This window comes from Aythya marila (assembly GCF_965140915.1).
Source record: "Aythya marila genome assembly, chromosome: 16".
NCBI lineage: Eukaryota > Metazoa > Chordata > Aves > Anseriformes > Anatidae > Aythya > Aythya marila.
In genome coordinates, this window is record NC_139057.1 from 8,360,443 (window position 1) to 8,374,887 (window position 14,445).

The following is a 14,445-nucleotide window of genomic DNA, read 5'->3' on the forward strand; positions in this document are numbered from 1 at the left end:
AGAATGTTCCTTGGGGTTTTTAATTAAGGAGGGACCTCTCAAGGACAGAATGTAGGATCCAGTGTCTTGCTGCTAGGCAAATTTTCCTTTGTCAGAAATGGAAGAGCCTGTTCATCACTTGTAAATTGCTCTCTCTCAAAGCCATCTGCTTCTTCTCTTGGTAGGAATTTGTTTTTAAGTATTCATTATAATGTAGCTCACTGCAGACTCAAATTCTGCCAAAGCTGAAAAAGCTGCAAGTCAGGCTAGCGTGTGGAGCCTGCCACATTCCTGAATCTCTGATTCAGACTTGCAAGTTTGTCATCAAGTTTGAAATTGAAACCAGAGGAGCTTACAGCAAGCCCTGTGCTCATAAATCAGCTGATAATGGGTGAATTGTTCTGTGCCTTTCCCTGAAGAGGAAAGCAAAGCTCAGTGCAAAAGTACACGCAGCAACCGAAGAGCTATGATGTTGGTGAACATGGAGAAACTACATGTGGCTATGTGAATATGCTGCGTACTGGCAAAGGAAGTAAACAGGGATTTGGGCTATATGCAATCCCTGATCCTTCTCCTATTACAACATTACAAAACAGTTACAGCGGGATTTACAGCCAACTTTGATTCTGGGTAACAAATTTCCATGAAAGAAACAGGCCCTGCACATCAGCGTGCGATCTGTGACAAGGTCTCTGTTGTGCCTTATTTGTTTGATATCTGCTGCCACTAGAGGGAGGTACAAAACTGACCACAAAATTATGCCTTGAAAAATAGTTTCCAGGTCGTTAACTAAATATGGGCCAACTTTGCTGCCGGGATTCTACTGAAAATCTGGAATAAATGACTGATTAATTTCCTCTGGTTGTGCACCAGAGAATCACTGAGTGATTCTCACTGAGAATAGAACTTGGATCTGTATACTTAGAAAACTAATTAGAAATACAGCAACATATTGAGTTGCAGGCTTGAAAAACAGGTCATCAAGGACCTGAAAGTCGAGTCCTGTGTTCAAAGAACTACTCTAGAAATGGTTACGTGTGAGTCGCTACCTCCAGCACAGGAGAAGCTGTCTGAGGGGAGTGATTTTGCTATTTAAATTTATTGCTGTATGGCCAACCTGGAGACTCAGAACTTCATTTCCAGAAGCTGGCATAAAGCTGTAGAAGGGACTAATGACTAAAGCAGTAACCTGGATCAAAGCTGTTTATCTGACTTTCTCCTTATGGCTTAAATATGACCAGGAGGAAAGTATGTCAGATATGTAGCATTTAAATACATATTTAAGAATTGAATCAGCCCAGAAAGAAATAAAAATTTCAAGAGTACCTAAATGAGTAACACACTGAAGCCCCATCTTTCCATATAGTGTGAGTTATTGATGTAATGCTTATTAAAAATCAACGGAACTAGATCCTAAGAGCCTAAATTACTTCTGAGAATGGGATTATATTCCTACATCATGTAATATTGTGACAGACATAAATTTGGTGCAAATAAAAGGGACAACCTAACAATCTGATTTAGGCAGGTTTAGGCCAGGAAGTTGTGGAATGCATGTAGATGCAGGGATGTAGAGAAACAAAATCTTCCACTTGCAGCAAAATTGCTATGTAATTGCTCACGTTGCTCAGTTTTAAATGTGCAGAAATGTGTGGTGAATATGAGTGGAAAAATGACTGCTCATGGATCTATACAGCTGTAGCTACTGGGCTTCACAGCAGTGTAGCTAAACATACCACTTTGGTAGAAGATGGTTTCCTGCATGGATTGCCTTTTTCAGCAAAGAAGACTGAAGAAATCCATCTGTCCACATTGTTTTATTCTCATCATAGGAACTGGGGGGAGGAAGAGATTGTTGTCGACGGTAGGAAGACACAGACGCTCAGTATGAGTGAACAGTGAACTTCAACTTTAATGGATAGCTCAGTCGCCTTTTATCTAGTTTGAACATAATCAACTCATACATATTGCAAAAACTAAGCTCAGGATTGGCTAACATTTTCCCGCTCTTTTCAGGTAGTTTCTCCTTCTTTTAGCTACCTTCCCGCCTTAGGGACTTTCCCCATGGCTCAAGGGCATCGTGTCCTTGAGCCTGATTGGCTCTCAGCCAGCTGCGTACGTGCCCAGACTCTTGTGAGTTGAGTACGGTACTTTACTAGCCCATTGCCTCTTAACTGCCCAACATCCTCGTGTCCTATTTCAGTTAACCATTCTTCCACAATTCCCCCGTTTTTATTTTGCGCTACGAACACCCTCTCTGTGAGTTGCTCTAGTCTCTCAGCTAGGCAGCCAAAGACCACACGTGCAGCAATCACAATCACTACAATTATAAGTCAACTTGCTCCCAGGGACTGGAGAAAGCGAAGTCCCTCTTTAACTAACAAAACCCATCCACCCATGTTCCCAAAAACAGATTTAAGCCAACCTTCAAACCAACTATCTTGTAACGCAACCAGAATCCCTTGCGCCATTAGATCAGCCATGGTTGCTGTTATCCGTACTTGATGACTTTTCTTCAATGGCTGGTTTAACACATCGACTAGGCACCCAGGTTGGCCCTGTAGGGGAAGAGATACACACATAACCTCGCCCCATATAAATCACGTCAGCAGGCCCCAACCATTGTCCCGTTTTCATATCTCGGTACAGTACTCTCATAATACATTTATTATCATTTTCAGACTTAATGTAATGACGTGCCGCGGGTGGTTCCTCATCATCTCCAAATATACACAAATGATTGAGAACAAATAAAGTTTTATCCACCCTCTCTCTAACATCTGTAATGTCTTTAAACTTTTCCAAGTACTGCTTAACTGTTCCATTAGCCCTTTCTACTATAGCTTGACCAGTTGGTGAATGTGGAATACCAGTTATATGCTTAATGTCCCACAGTTCCATAAATCGCTTAAGTGGCCCACTAACATAGGCTGGACCATTATCTGTCTTTATAGTTTGTGGTACTCCCATTACTGCAAAACAACTGGCAAGATGACGTCGTACATCCCGAACTTTTTCCCCAGGCTGCGGTGTAGCCCAAATCATGTGACTATAAGTGTCTATTGTTACATGCAGATATCTCAATCTGCCAAATGCTGTGACATGAGTGACGTCCATTTGCCACACTTCGTTGGTTTTAATCCCTCTCGGGTTTGTTCCGATTCCGATTCCCACTCCCGAATTGTAATGACTACACGTTGGGCAAGCTTTTACTATCGCCTGCGCATCAGCTCTAGACAGTTTGTAAGCCCGTGCAAGTCCCTTAGCGTTCTGGTGAAAAATAGCATGAGCCTCCCGAGCTCTGCAAAAGGGTGACAGTGGTGCTTCAGTAGCTGTTGCGGCGACTAGTCGGTCCGCTCGAGCGTTGCCTTCTCCCAGGCCTTCTTCCCACTGATGACTCCTTATGTGTATTACTGCGTACGGTTCACTTCTTTGAGCTATGGCGATCTGTAGACTGATTATTAATTCTGACAGCCGTTCATTTTTTAAGTCTCTCAAGCCTGAGTCTTCTATACGATTTGCTATGCCTACTACATATAAGGAATCAGATACCACATTTAACGGAATATCTTTCCATTTTATAAATGCCCATACTACTGCAAGAAGTTCTAGTGTCTGTAATGAGTCTTTATCTTGGGCTTGTAAAATTTGATGTTTCCAACCATGCTCATCCTTCCAAGTCACTGCAGCAGTTCGAGAACGTTTTCCTGCGTCAGTGAAAACTGTCACTGCATTCTTAAGTGGGATAGACGATCGTTTTGGCTTAGTTATCCATCCCTGGTTTTCCATCCATGTCAGAGCAGTTGATTGTAACGTTTTTGCTACTATAGTAGCGCCATCCTGCAGTAGTGCAGCTTGTAACTCTTCAGAATTTTGTATATACCATTCCAAATCGCCTGGCTTCATGGGTAACCAGATCATATTTGGAGGAACCCCATCCACCTGCAATATTCGATTCCTCCCCTTCTTTACTAATTCTGCTAATGTTGCAATTTTTTCTTGAATTGTTCGTCGAGGTTGTAACGGAGGAGCTATCCACTCTAATACCACAGTTTCTCCTCCCTTCTCCCCCGTTTTTATTTTTTGCTGTGTTATGGCACCCATCAGGTATTGTGAGCCACATAGAATGGTAAGATCGAGTGGCCTGTCAGATATACGTCGGTGCGTGACACTCGTTGTGATCAATGATGCGATTTGTTGTAATATTTCTTGTTGTTTTTCCGATAGTGTCACTTTTGAAGCAGGATCAGTTCCTTTTAATAACGGCCGAAGAGGATTTAATAGTTCATTCGGAATCCCGACTACTGGCCTGATCCATTGTAAATCTCCCAGCAGTTTTTGAACATCATTAAGAGTTTTGATGTCCGATTGGATTGTAAGTTTTTGAGGCTGAATGGTGGAATCTGTAATTTTCCAACCCAAAAACTTCCAGGGGCTTGTCTCCTGAACCTTTTCCGGTGCAAGTACGAGTCCCATTTGTTTTAAGGTCAGTGTTAAGTCATTTTTCTGTTGTAGAGAAAACGGTTCCTTCTGGGCTAACAAAATATCATCCATGTAATGATAGATTATTGTCTCTGGCCATTTTCGTCGAATCGGTTGCAGAGCTGCGTCAACATAAAGCTGACATAACATAGGTGAATTACGCATTCCCTGGGGTAATACAGTCCATTCAAATCTTTGATCCGGACCTTCACGATTTATTGCCGGGAGAGTAAAGGCAAACCTCTGTTTGTCATTTTCATGGAGGGCTATTGTGAAAAAACAGTCCTTCAGATCCACAATCAATAAATGCCAACCCTCTGGTATCATAGCAGGATTAGGTAGACCAGGTTGCAGTGCTCCCATGGCACACATTTGATTATTAACCGCTCGCAGGTCGTGAAGTAAACGATATTTCCCCGATTTCTTGGGAATCACAAAAATTGGAGTGTTCCAAGGGCTTGTTGACAGTCTTAGGTGCCCTTGTTGACACTGCTCCTGTACTAGTCCGTGAGCATGTATTAGACTTTCCCGTTTTAGCGGCCACTGCTCAACCCACACAGGTTCATCAGTTTTCCATTTTAGTGGGATTGGGAAAGTCCAAGCAATGGCCATACCTATAAATGGTGGTCTGATGTAAGAACCATTCCCATCTGAGCAAGAATGTCTCTCCCTATCAGTGCTTGTACTCCATCTGGCAACGGTAAGACAGATACACTGCATTTTACAACTTTGTCACCTATTGTCCATTGCAGTACTGGTGATCGACGAGCAATAGTCATACCTCCTACTCCTGCTACAGTGGTACTGGATTTGAATGTAGGCCAATGCGGTGGCCAAGTTTGCGCACTGATTATTGTCACATCTGCGCCAGTGTCCAACAATGCCTCAATTTGCAGTTTCTCATCCTTTAAGCATACTGTGATTTTCTGTCGTGGTCTCTGCTGCATGCCAAGCGTTAATAACGCTACTTTTCCTGTGGAGCCAAATGCTCCGAATCCTCGGTCCTTATTGACCATCGGTGGTAGAGATGCCGCCAAGTGTGGCAACGGAATTAATTGAGCTATCTTTGTATCCTTTGGTACATGCATTGGAGGAAACATTGCAGAAACCATAATCTGTATTTCCCCACAATAGTCTTTATCTATAAGTCCAACCAATATTTGTAATCCATTCAGGGTAGCAGACGATCTTCCGATCAATAAAGCTCCCACAGGATCACCATTAATAGTAACTGGTCCCATAACTCCTGTCTTTACCCTGGTGGGTTTAGAGTCCAATAGCATTACATCTACTGCTGTTGCCAAATCCAAGCCGAGGCTCCCTCTGGTGGCTGGTCGGCAGACATTGGTGACAGTGCCGTTCCGGCTGCTGTCGTAAATGCCGCTTTTTGTGTCGTCGCGGGGCGGTCCTTCCCGCTGCTCCAGCCGTTTCCCGACGCACCATGTCGACAGGTCGCTGTGTTATGCATATTGGATTGGCAGTTCTGACACCACACTGATTTCGTTTTGCACTCTCGTCTCATATGTCCCATGATCCCACAGCGAAAACAACGCGGTCGCGGAGGACGGCCTCCGGGCGTTTGCAAAGGAGCAAGGGCAGCGAGTGCTTGATTCTGCGTTTGCTGCGCAGTCTCTCTTAATACCTGTGCCTGTTCTTTCATACTATCCCCTAGCTGTTTTATTACTTCTACCAACATAGCCTGCGTACCCACGGGTACCTGAGCCATCCTTTCTAAACCCTCCTCAATTGTCCAAGTTCCCGGTAACGTAGCTAATATACTACGAGTTGAAGGGTTGCAGTTTTGAATTGCACACTGCTTTAGAATAGTGCCCTTTAGATAATCAGGTACTCCAGCCGCTTGTATTGCGTTTGCTACTCGATCAATAAACAACCCAAATGGTTCCTCCCTTCCTTGCTTGATGCCCATATAGGATGGTATCCCCCCTGGCTCTCTAATTTGGTCCAAGGCTCTCCGAGCCAATCTCATTGATTCTTTAGCTTTGTCTGGACCCATCAATGCTTGTGCTTCTAATCTATAATATGGTCCGAGCCCCATCAATTCCTCCAACGTGACACCATGTAACGGATCTCCAGGTGCCCTTATCGTAGCTACTGCCTCTTGACAAACACTTTGCCAATGCGCATTAAAAAGAAGCTGTTGATGTTGTGTTAGGATCAGCTTCATTATACTACGTATGTCCCCAGGGAGCAATATATTAGTTCCCCAAATATAATCTAACATTTGCCGAGTAGGTTCCCCCTTTAAACCAGAATCATTTACAGTAGATCGTAATTGAGTTAATAGTTTCCAGTCTAAATTTGTCATATTAACCGTCACATTCCCCTGTGCATCTGGTGGCGAGTATACTACCGGAAAAGCTTGTGTTAACTGTGTTGCCGTTTCGTAATTCCCTTCACGCAGTGCCTCATTTGCTATTTGCCTCCATAGACCTTCTCTCCCCTGCGCCCCCGTTGTGAAGGGATTTGTATTCGATAGAAATAGGCTAGCACTGGTCCTTCCACTTGCTCCTTCCTCACTTTCTATTGGAGCGGTTGGAGCTGCTGGTAGTGAAAGCTTCTCCTCTGCTACAGAGGACATTGTTACAGGCACCTCCGAATTTCCCGAGACCCCCTGTGTAATGGTAAAAGTTCTAACGGAAGGTGGCAACGGGCAATCTGTTCCTTCCATATTTATTTGCTGTGGATTAACCTTATTAACCCTTCCTGGTGGTCCTAACTGCTCTGTTGCAGCAGCGGCAATTCTTTGTTCAGCTTTATATATGCCTAATGCATTAGCCACTGCTCTCCATGGATTCATTAAGGTTTTTAGCAGACTTAATATCTTTAATAACATCATCAAACAATTTGTCCCCAATTTACACCACTCTGTTTGTTCAAAAAACTGTATCAGGATTTGTAAAAGCAACCCTGCGCTACTGCGTATGCTAATATCCCTGATAATTCTTTTATCTAAAATGCTCCGCTTTTCTAAAAATCATTCTAAAAATTATACACCGCTTGTCTTTCATACCTTTATATATACAGTTGCAGCCTTTGCAAAAACCTCGGCGGCGCTTTTCCAGCGGGACCCTTTATAGGCTCATCCCGGGTGCGGGGACTCCTGTCCCTTTCACCTTTCCGATGCGGGTGCGGGGATTCTTGTCCCTTCCACCTCCTGGGCTGCGTTGCAGGACCGGTTCCTCCCTTATTCCGTCCCTCGCAGATTCAACTCCAGCGGATTCCCTGTTCCCGTTCAGATCTGTCCCTGTTCGGGCGCCAATTGTTGTCGACGGTAGGAAGACACAGACGCTCAGTATGAGTGAACAGTGAACTTCAACTTTAATGGATAGCTCAGTCGCCTTTTATCTAGTTTGAACATAATCAACTCATACATATTGCAAAAACTAAGCTCAGGATTGGCTAACATTTTCCCGCTCTTTTCAGGTAGTTTCTCCTTCTTTTAGCTACCTTCCCGCCTTAGGGACTTTCCCCATGGCTCAAGGGCATCGTGTCCTTGAGCCTGATTGGCTCTCAGCCAGCTGCGTACGTGCCCAGACTCTTGTGAGTTGAGTACGGTACTTTACTAGCCCATTGCCTCTTAACTGCCCAACATCCTCGTGTCCTATTTCAGTTAACCATTCTTCCACAAGAGATGAGTAGGTGTGAGGTGGGAGAGCAGGCAAATTGCAAAGGAGAAGCAAAATGTACCTCTTAGTGGTTCAGACATGGTTGATAACAGTACGAAGGGGAATATATTCAAAAGCTCATCACAGACATATTTTTCTTTATTACCATTATCTGTTTTACCGTATGAATCTGATAAACAGAATACCAAACATACATTTTCCATTATTTGCAATTGCAGTGGCTTTTCCCCTGTCTGTGTGGTGGACTAGTTAGAGGTTATGTGTATTGGCATGAGACATCAGTTTTGGATAAATGGTATCCTGCAAACAGAATTCCTGTGTTACACTGAATTACGTATAACCTATTCAGATTGTGCTGTGAATTTCCACGAAAGGATGCATCTGAAGAAAGGATCCCTGTTTATGTGTAATGCTGTGTTAAAATGGCAAGAGATGCAGCATCAAGGGCATTTTCTGTCTTCCTAATTCAAGTGTCATTAATCTTTAGAAAAATAACCGCATATTTTTTTCTTAGTTCTGCCAATAACAGTATAAATAGAATGTTCGTTTAATAATTGAACAAAAATGCTAAAAAGTTAAGGGGCCTTCATCATAAATTTGGAATGTTTATCTAGCAAAGTAGCCATTGCTACTGAGGTCAATGGTTTTGCTAAAGAATGCTCGAGAGCAAAGATTAAATATAGTGTGTATTTTCCCAGTGGATTCAACACTGTGCTGTACATAAGATGGTCACTTCATTCGTTGTTCTGTCAGCCTTCATTACATATACCTTTAGAGTAATTAGGGCTGAGTCATGACGTTATCACATCTCAGGAGTTTCATTAAATTTAATGGTGTGGATTCTTTAGATTCCCAATGCTGCAAAGTAAGTGCCAAGATCTAGAAATTTCCAGCCTGTTCCAGGGTACACTGAAATCACAGGAAACTTCAGTGGTTCAGGCCAACCAGCCCTAAGACTGTTCAGAAAGTCTGACATTATTGTAATACGCTGTGGCAATCTGATTTTTTTTTTAATCGGTATCATGAGAGACTCAAATGTCATTGTCTGCTGCAAGTGTTTTGAAGTGGATACCACCCGTCAGAAGCAGCCAGAAATGTTAGCTAACTACACTGTTTCTGAGTTTTGAAATAAATGATAGGAAGAAAAATAATTATGATTACATCAATATGATGCTAGAAAAATTTAGATCTTAACTTGGACTTTAAAAGTTTTCTGATGTTATTATGCCAGGATTGTCTTTTCACCTATTAAGTGCTTGCAGTATTTCTATCAGCTAAAACCCTACTGCCAATGCAGTTACAACAGCAAAAAAGATATTGTACTGGAGTTTATAATAAATTCGGGGAAGTGAAATTAGTAACTTAGAACAAAGATTTTTTTTTTTTGAAATATCAGATGATTTGTTGGAATCACAGATCATTCTTAAAGTCCAGAGAATGTCTCTGGAAGAGGATTATGTTGTGATAGTACAAAATGAAGTCAACTCTTTGGTTTACACAACTAGAAGATAGAATGGCTCTACCACAATCCCAAGTAAAGCTAATGTAACATTTCCAAATAAAATTATGTATAAAAATTACAAGAATAATCAAGGAGAAAGCATCAAGTGGTATAAGGCAAAATGTCACGATGCATGATTTGTCCAGAATCACAAACGTGATCCTAAAGCCACTTTACTGCCATTGGCATTTAATAGTTTTTGTATTTTTCACTGTGTTTATTTTCTACGGTGACTAATAATTTACTTGATTTCTACCTGGCTTTTATTCTGTGAGCAATACGCAGCTGCTGCTTGCTGAAGCCAGGGAACAGCAGTTTCTGGCGTACTTGTTGCCCAGGCTATCGCCTTGATGCGTGTATCCACAATCAGCTGAAGGAGCCAGAAGTCTGGCACACTTTTTGCAGATACACAACTAGGAGCAAGTGTTTGCCTCTTAACCAACAGGTCATTCTCAAATGGCACATTATAATATTTTAAGAAAGCATGAATATCTTACTCTAGCAATAGTTCATCAAATTCAAGTGAACCTCTCAAAGATATTAGACGAAAATCGTGGCTACTAATTTAAAGTACAAAACACAAGCAGAAATATTTTGCAAGAAGTCAGTGAGTCATATTTTCCTCATAAAATTGTTGAAACCATTGTGTCCAGAAACAATTAAGTATGTGACTAGGGTAGGAAAAGTTTAGCCATAAACACAAACAGACACCAACTTCTTGTTTGTAGAAGATCAAGGTCCTTTGGCTCGAGGAATACCCTGATACTAACAGATTAAGTAGAACACGCAGTTTGAGTGTACTTACTGCTGCAAAGAAAATCAACTGTTTGGTCCTGTATGTCTGGATAATTGGTAATTCTGAAGGCTAAATGCTAATACTTTACTGGTATATGGCAACTCATTGAAATAGGGACAAACACACTCCTTTAATTTGGAAAAAAAACAAACAACTCTTTTGATTTATATTAAAAATATATTTTCTAAGACCTGAAATCTCAATCTTACAACACTGCAGGTATTAATGTGTTTGAGTATATAAGCATCCAGCAGTTCAGAGGTCTGTTTACAACTCAGAAACATTATGTTTGATTCAAGCTTTTGTTTTTTTCCCCAGTAGCTCAGTGTTTCTGTCACCCCTGGCAGTAGACTCCATCAGTTTGGCCTGATGTTCCTGTACTCGACACATGCCAGCCCCATGCTAGCTACTGTATCCACATTCTGTGCTTTTTGGGAAGATTAAAAGTGAGGAAGTACCTCTGCTCCCCAGGGTATAATCCTGGCATTTAAGAGATCTGAAGACGTTGACCTACCCAGCAGAGATTACAGGTTGGAAGATAGATTGGAGCTCAGCTTTGTTGGGCTGTGGGGGGGTCCTTATCTGATTTATTTTTAGCCTAAAGGGACAGTTGAAATTGAAGACACGTCCAGATGCTCTTTCTCAGGGCAGTTGTAACATAGCTCAGCACTTTTGTACAGACACTCTGGCTAGCGAAACCCTGTGTTTAAACAACTGCATGTATAAATCTTTCTTACTATTAAAATGTTGTCAAGACATTCTTCTTATGGCCTTCTAGTCCGATGTGTGAAATGAGCTGCTAGATTTCTAGGTTACTACCAAAATACATGTGCCAGAGTGTACCATGAGATATTTGACTTTATCAACATTATTTTAAAATAAGAAAGATAACTTCTTTAACATTGTTTTCCTAGTATTATTCAGATTCTCTCATTGGAAGTGTAGTGGGTTTACGTGGCAAGGTTTTGGTAGCAGGGAGCCATAGGGGTGGTTTCTGTGAGAAAGATCTAGAAGCTGCCCCATGTTTGGGAAGGGCCCCATTGTTTTCCAGATCCGAGCCAATAAGCGATGTTGTTTTGCACCTCTGTGAGAGCATATTTAAGACAGGGAAAAAACGCTGCGCCACACAGCAGCCGGGAGAGTCAAGGGAGTGGGAGAACAGCCTTGCACCAAGGTCAGTGTAGAAGGAGGGGGAGAGGTGCTCCAGGCGCCGGAGCAGAAGTCCCCTGCGGCCTGTGGTGAGGACCATGGTGAAGCAGGATGTCCCCCTGCAGCCCATGGAGTACCACGGTGGAGCAGGGTTCCACGCTGCAGCCCGTGGAGGAGACCACGGTGGAGCAGGTGGCCCTGCACCGATGGAGGCTGCCGCCTGTGGAAGACCCCTGCCGGAGCAGATTCCGGGCCGGACCTGTAGCCCGTGGAGAGGAGACCACGCAGGAGCAGGTGATCTGGCAGGAGCTGCTGCCCGTAGGGGAGCCAGGTTGGAGCAGTTTTCTCCTGAGGGATGGACCCCGTGGTACGGACCCATATCTGGAGCAGTTCTGGAAGAGCTGCTGCCTGTGGGAAGCCCACGCCGGATCAGTTCATCAAGGACTGCATCCCGTGGGTGGGACCCCACAGCACAGGGGACGAGAGTGACCGAGAAGGAGCGGCAGAGAAGAAGTGCTGTAGACTGACCATAACCCCCATTCCCCGTTCCCCTGCGCCGCTCGGGGGGAGGAGGTGGAAAAGGGTGGATGGGGGGGGAAGGTGCTTTTGTTTTTTTTTTCCTTTGTTTTCTCACTTCTCTCGCTTGTTAGTTGTAGGCAATAAATCTTACTATCTCCTTATGCCGAGTCTGTTTTGCCCGTTACAATAATTATTGCGTGATTTTCTCGTCCTTATCTCAATCCTTGAGCCCTTTTCACATATTTTCTCCCCATTCCTCTTTGAGGAGGGGGAGTGAGAGAGCGGCTGTGGTGGAGCTCGGCTGCCCACTCGAGCGGAACCACGACAGTCTTTTATGGCGCCCAACGTGGGGCTCAGGGAATTTGAGATAAGGATGATAGTTAGTAGAAATAACGGGCAAAAATATGTGCAGGATGATTGTTAGGAATGTACAAGTTGTGAAGAATTTAAGAAAGCAGTAACTGTGATGTGTTAGTGTGGTGAAGGGACGAGGGGTGGTGTGTGTGTAAAATGTCCACCTTGTCGGTGCTGTGATGATGTTATGTTTATTTTGGTGTGGTGAATTCTTTTTCGTTTTGATTTAAGTGAATTTTGTGAAGGTTGTTGTGATAATTGTAAAGTGAGAGTATGTTGTGAGTAGTCTTAAATATGCTTTTAACAGAGGCGAGGGGTGGAATGTAGTGGGTTTACGTGGCAAGGTTTTGGTAGCAGGGAGCCATAGGGGTGGTTTCTGTGAGAAAGATCTAGAAGCTGCCCCATGTTTGGGAAGGGCCCCATTGTTTTCCAGATCCGAGCCAATAAGCGATGTTGTTTTGCACCTCTGTGAGAGCATATTTAAGACAGGGAAAAAACGCTGCGCCACACAGCAGCCGGGAGAGTCAAGGGAGTGGGAGAACAGCCTTGCACCAAGGTCAGTGTAGAAGGAGGGGGAGAGGTGCTCCAGGCGCCGGAGCAGAAGTCCCCTGCGGCCTGTGGTGAGGACCATGGTGAAGCAGGATGTCCCCCTGCAGCCCATGGAGTACCACGGTGGAGCAGGGTTCCACGCTGCAGCCCGTGGAGGAGACCACGGTGGAGCAGGTGGCCCTGCACCGATGGAGGCTGCCGCCTGTGGAAGACCCCTGCCGGAGCAGATTCCGGGCCGGACCTGTAGCCCGTGGAGAGGAGACCACGCAGGAGCAGGTGATCTGGCAGGAGCTGCTGCCCGTAGGGGAGCCAGGTTGGAGCAGTTTTCTCCTGAGGGATGGACCCCGTGGTACGGACCCATATCTGGAGCAGTTCTGGAAGAGCTGCTGCCTGTGGGAAGCCCACGCCGGATCAGTTCATCAAGGACTGCATCCCGTGGGTGGGACCCCACAGCACAGGGGACGAGAGTGACCGAGAAGGAGCGGCAGAGAAGAAGTGCTGTAGACTGACCATAACCCCCATTCCCCGTTCCCCTGCGCCGCTCGGGGGGAGGAGGTGGAAAAGGGTGGATGGGGGGGGAAGGTGCTTTTGTTTTTTTTTTCCTTTGTTTTCTCACTTCTCTCGCTTGTTAGTTGTAGGCAATAAATCTTACTATCTCCTTATGCCGAGTCTGTTTTGCCCGTTACAATAATTATTGCGTGATTTTCTCGTCCTTATCTCAATCCTTGAGCCCTTTTCACATATTTTCTCCCCATTCCTCTTTGAGGAGGGGGAGTGAGAGAGCGGCTGTGGTGGAGCTCGGCTGCCCACTCGAGCGGAACCACGACAGGAAGGAACTGTGAAAATGTGCTTGTGAATTGCATGTGAACGTAGCTATATGTTGGAGCTGCACATGACACAGTCAGTGGCCTTGAGGGCTGAGCTTTGTGCTGTCAAAACCAAACAACCCATAAGTATTTTTGAACAGTTATGGCTGTGCATAAGTGAGGTCCAATTCATCTCTCATTTCTACTAATTTGCAATATTTTCTTAAAGTCTGAAATTATATTTGATTTATAAATACATATGTGGCAACAGAATCAAGTCTAAGCAGATTAAGCAATTTATTTCTTTCACCAGCTGAGGTTTGAGGGTCTGTACATTTCAAATGTAACTCTTCATGCTGAGAGTTCTGTACCACAGACTTGTATTTCAGAAGTCATCTCAGCATTTTCCACGTCACTTTCCCTGTCAAGGGTCTCTCTGTTTTTGTTTTTGTTTTGTTTTTGTTTGCTTCCTATTTTTGTGCTTGAAAAGCTTCTGTTCTCTTGCTATACAGGTCTTAGGAATCCTATGAAGTCAGAAAAGCTTTTCCTGCACTTCTTTCCTTGTCCTGTCTCAAGAAATAAGCTTCCCAGGTTAGGGAGCTGAGGAATGGATCCTGGGAATCTGGCTCAGCCTTCAGGAGGGATGTGGTCAATAACCGTGAG

General features: G+C 44.0%; 1 protein-coding gene across 13 annotated transcripts in view; it reads left to right on the forward strand.

Annotated features, from left to right (window-relative positions):
- Positions 1–14,445, forward strand: part of RIPOR3 (RIPOR family member 3) — a 66,122-nt gene that overhangs the window by 15,541 nt on the left and 36,136 nt on the right. The window contains exon 2 of one of the 13 annotated variants that reach the window (XM_082773074.1): positions 10,724–10,935. The exons of the other annotated variants lie outside the window; for them this stretch is intronic. The gene's annotated coding sequence lies outside the window, so the exon portion shown is untranslated. The remainder of the gene's footprint in view (positions 1–10,723; positions 10,936–14,445) is intronic. 13 annotated transcript variants of the gene reach the window in all.